Raw genomic sequence first — 4,981 nt, forward strand, 5'->3', positions numbered from 1 at the left:
CATTGTCCTCATTTGTAAGTCGCTTTGGATAAAAGTGTCTGCTAAATTACTAAATGTAATGTAAATGTAAATGTAATTTGATAATAAAGAGCTTTTAGAATGTTAAAAACCTATGGGGGGTAAAAATTAACACCCCTACCCACCCCCACAAAAGCAGGATGGTAGTGATCTCAGTGTGTGCACATATCTATGTGTAGCCATTCATCCACATTTGAACAGAGTGGACAGTGAAATCCTGTAAATACAGAGTGATAAGGAAAAAAAATAAAAATTCAAACCTGCTTTAAAACCCAGCAACACAACTGTAGCTGTATAACTTTACAACAGCAGCACTGCTTTAACAAAAAAGCAAAACAGCAAGGCTTATTTGACATCAAAACAAAAATTTAAAAAATGCTGTCTAATCGCTCTCGTGGTACTTGTGTTTTATTAGGAGATGCACAACAGTTCTTCTGTGGCCTTATAGGTAATATTTTCACGTACACAATTTAGCAAAATCAGACAATATTGTGTCTAATATAAACCACAATATTAACTTCTTATTATTGAATTGTTGTAAATAAATATCACATTTGGAACTGGTCAGTGTTCAAAAAATGCTGGGAAATCACTTCAAGTAGCCCCAAGAGTGATTACTGATAAACTGTCTGAAAAAAAGACAAGAAAGAAATCACCCACTGACTTTCAAAGCTGCTTACGACTTTCTACTTCGAGGACATTCATAGAAATGTAGTGGAGTGAAAAGTACAATATTTGTCTTTCAAATGTAGTGAAGTTAAAGTCATAAGTTCCCAGAAAAAATAATACTCGAGTAAAGTACAGATAAACAAAAAGTGTACTTAAGTACAATACTCAAGTAAACGTACTTAGTTACTGTCCGCCTCGGAGCACGCGAGTATCGAATGGCTTAAACTTAAAAAGATGTGCAAATTATACAGTTTTGTGGCGATGCAACAATGACTCGATTAGGCAAATGACAATTCTGTCGACTGTCCCGAAACCCGAGCAAAAGTCTTGTATCGCATAATCGCAGCGTGCAGTAGTGCAGACGAGATGCGCTGTTGTGAAGCCACTTTGAGAGTGAGAGAAGACGCGGTACAGCTGAATCACTCACGCTGTTTTCAAATGACTGATTTAATCTGATAGTATGTGTGGATTTAATTTACTCGCTAACCTACAAAAGACCAGTATTACGTTACTGCATTTCTTTGACTTATTAGCATTATTACATGTAAAAAGTAGTGTTACCTGCTTTGAATAGGCCGGAAAGCTGCAAAGCACTTAATGATTTACAATACCTAGTCCATAAAAAAATGTTTTATGGATTCATTCATCAAGGCATTAGGTACATTTTACATTTAAAGATATTTGTGCAACTGTAGCACATACTGAAAAAAATGAATAAAATGTACTGATAATTTTCTGCCAGGACATTATCCATTAATTTTCCATTGCGGAAATACATACCATGGTTAATTTTCATAAGTTTTCCATTAACCCTAAAACGCAACGCAATGCAGTGCAAAATTAAAAATACCGCCATATACAGTACACTGTATTAATGAAATTGCAATGTGAAAGTTAAATAAGCTAACACTGACCGTTGCCTGGTCTTTAATTGCTAGAGGAAAAAAAAAATCCCATATAGCCTATTTAACAATGGGATTCAAAATTTTAAACTGCTGTATAGAAATTGAAAACAATAAAGTAGCCTACAAAATTAAACACTTGTTGCTTCCGTTTCAAGTGAAATGAGCTCTCATCATCTACTGAAATAGGCTATTTACTTATTTCACTTATGCTTATGAATGAATTTCACTAAGGTTTATCAATGTTTTTCGTTTCACTAGTGTTTGTAAGAGGCTTTTCAATAATTATGGCCTATACGGCCCCTCATAATCCATCATTAAGGTGATTTTACTTTAAACTGTTCCTTCTGGCCAAAATATGCATCCGTCCATAATCCATAATAACACTTCCCTCAGTGAAAAAGTTCATCCACTGTTGTCCTCTTACGCCAAAATCCACAACATATTTGTTTAGAACTATTTAAGACTGCTTTTGCTTGTAAACAGTGCTTGATCTGTGCATATTTCTCTCCTGAATCAGAAGAGATGTATTTTAGCCAGAAGCAACTGTTTGAAGGTAAAAACATCTTCGTGATAGATTTGTTTCGTACAAAAACACAGCTTTTCACTTCAAAAGATGTTAATTGATGGACAAGTGGTGTGGAATACTTGTGGATTATTGTGATGTTTTTTAGCTGTTTGGACTCTCATTCTGACGGCACCCATTCACTGCAGAGGCAAGTGATGTAATGCTAAATATCTTCAAATCTGTTCCAAAGAAGTAACAAACTCATTTACATCTTGTATGGCCTGAGGGTGAGCAAATTTTTTAGGGAAAAAAATCTTTTTTGGGTGAACTATTCCTTTAATGCTTTCAAAAAAACCAACTCAGGTGACAACCATTGACAGAAGATCTGCTGAAATCAACAGCGCATCACAGACTTAACAAAATCAACTAATCACTGAAAGTTACATCAAACCAGTTTTAGCAGTATTAGAGGCCTTTCACACAGAATGTTTGCTTTTAAAAACGTAGGACGCCACATATTAGTATCCAACTGCAGAAGAAGGTAGGGTCTTTGAGATGCATTTTTAAGTTGCACTTCTTTTAACTTAAAAACATGATGCTTGTGTATGAGAAAGCAGTGCAACAGTCAAAGACAATTAAAAAGCCACACATTCAGTGTGAACCAGCCCTTATGTATATGTAAAATCCCCTCTCAGTATTTGCAGAGAACATGCATGCTGCTTTGTGCCCAATGAGAGTTCTGCACAAAAGCCCTGTTAACATTTGTCAGTATAAATGCTGAACTTTAACACCTCTGCTCAGATCAAACACCGCTAAATCTATGTTTGTAGAGACTCAGGCTTGGGAACCGAAGTTGCACGTACCTCTTAGATATCTTCTGTGACCAGGAGACGGATGCGGTTATACTGCTTGGTCCCAGCGATTGTGACCTGGAGTGCGTGAGGGATCCTGTGGTTCAAAACAAAGCAAATACTTATAGTAGCATGCAGGATTTCAGCAGCTGAACATGACTGCATAAGAGTAACACATTTTTACATTTTCTGAAGAAAAAAAAGTGTGGTGCCTCCCTGTGCAAACTTCACTGCTTCAATGTTATAGGTCGTTTATGTGTTTTTATCACGTTGCTTGTTTCTAGGGTTTTCTGGGTGGTTTCTTACTGGCCCAATTGAAAAGAGTACAGTACTGTAAGTCTCTGTGATATTAGAGTATGTAGATATGGCTCAAGTCCCTTCGATTAAGTTTTTTTCACCTGTCAAGTGAAAGCTTTATTGCTTAGAAAAATTCTCAACAAGCTGCAAGGTTCTGAGGTATGATTCATGTTTGTAACACAAACAGTGCAGGTTGGGAATTGAAATAGCTATGGTTCAGGTTTTGCGGACTATAAAAAAAAAAAAAGGTTATTTGGCATCTATGGTTCCACAAAGAACTATTAAGATTTAAGAACCTTTCCACTTCACAAAAATGCTATTTATAGCAGAAAAAGGTTCCTTCGGTTTTTAGCTCTTCAAACCAAGAAAAAATGGTTCTTTTAAGAATTGTTTACTGAAAGGTTCTTTAAGGAACCGTAAATGTTTCTTATATGGCACTATTGAAGAAAAAGCTTTTGAAGCTTCATTTTAAGGGTGTACAGTATGAGTAATGATAATGCATGATGAAATTTGTTCTCCAATAGTGCACAGCCAATTTTAATTTTCTAGTGAAAGTCAATTTGAGAAAAAAAAAGTGATATTTTCATTTCAATGTCTCTCTTGACCCTCATCATAAGCCTCCTCTTTCACAGTCACGCCTAATGGAAACTTCCATTGACAGCATAACTCGTGAGTAACTTGAGATATTATATCATTTCAATCATGAAGATGCTGACAAACATAAGCCTGTTTCACATCAAGGCCGGCCAAATGGAGACTTGGAGAGTCGAGTGGAGGACGATCAATCTAAACAGTTCTGAAACAGTTTCTTAATTCTGAATGTGTCGCAGGGGCTTTATCGTGGGATTAGTTGTTTGGGTGGCGGCAGCCACTGACATTTGAGGAGCATTCCAGTCATACAATATCCCGTCCACTCAGCCACTGCCCCCTGCTGCAATAAGCACTGACAGTCACGCCACGCATCCTCCCCAAAACATTTTCAGATACAGTAACTGAAAAAAAAAAAAAAAAACTTTTGACGACATCAAACACTGAAGAAGAAATGCCAAAAATGTAGGATCAAATACTCTAATTCTTTAAAAAGAAAACAAACATTAAGTTACAGACATTAAAACACTTCAGTGTAAATTTATGATCCAAACAAATATGATGTTTCATGTAGGGAAATTAGAAAAATTAATTTTTACATACATTTTTTACAAATATAAAAATATTTTACCATAACAGCATACATAAAACAATGCATATATATATATACACTGTGTGCACAATTATTAGGCAAGTTGTATTTTTGAGGATTAATTTAGTTATTGTACAACTACAGTGCTCTTGGTCAATCCAAAATGTTAACAAAATATAATTACCATCAATTATAATTATAAAACAATGTTATATAACTATATAATTACCATAAATTGTAATCTGTTATTCACACTTAATACTTAGTCGTGGCCTAATGGATAGAGAGTCGGACTTGTAACCCGAAGGTCACAGGTTTGAGTCTCAGATCCTGCAGGAATTGTTGGTGGGGGGAGTGAATATCCAGTGCTCTCTCCACCCTCGATACCACGACTGAGGTGAGACCCTTGAGCAAGGGACCGAACCCCCAACTGCTCCCTGGGTGCCGCAGCATTGGCTGCCCACTGCTCCGGGTGTGTGTTCACGGTGTGTGTGTGCGCGTGTTTGTTCACTACTCACTGCTGTGTGTGTGCACTTGGATGGGTTAAATGCAGAGC

General features: G+C 36.5%; 1 protein-coding gene across 5 annotated transcripts in view; it reads right to left on the reverse strand.

Moving 5' to 3' along the window:
* LOC107729779 (RNA-binding protein Raly-like) overlaps positions 1 to 4,981 on the reverse strand; it is an 84,275-nt gene that overhangs the window by 74,509 nt on the left and 4,785 nt on the right. For 3 of the 5 annotated variants that reach the window (XM_016540474.1, XM_016540465.1, XM_016540466.1), the window contains exon 2: positions 2,961 to 3,045. The exons of 1 other annotated variant lie outside the window; for it this stretch is intronic. The gene's annotated coding sequence lies outside the window, so the exon portion shown is untranslated. The remainder of the gene's footprint in view (positions 1 to 2,960; positions 3,046 to 4,981) is intronic. One more of the 5 variants, XM_016540468.1, reaches the window with a different exon arrangement.

The sequence above is a fragment of the Sinocyclocheilus rhinocerous genome, unplaced genomic scaffold, assembly GCF_001515625.1.
Source record: "Sinocyclocheilus rhinocerous isolate Xijiao unplaced genomic scaffold, SAMN03320098_v1.1 scaffold218, whole genome shotgun sequence".
Classification (NCBI taxonomy): Eukaryota; Metazoa; Chordata; class Actinopteri; order Cypriniformes; family Cyprinidae; genus Sinocyclocheilus; species Sinocyclocheilus rhinocerous.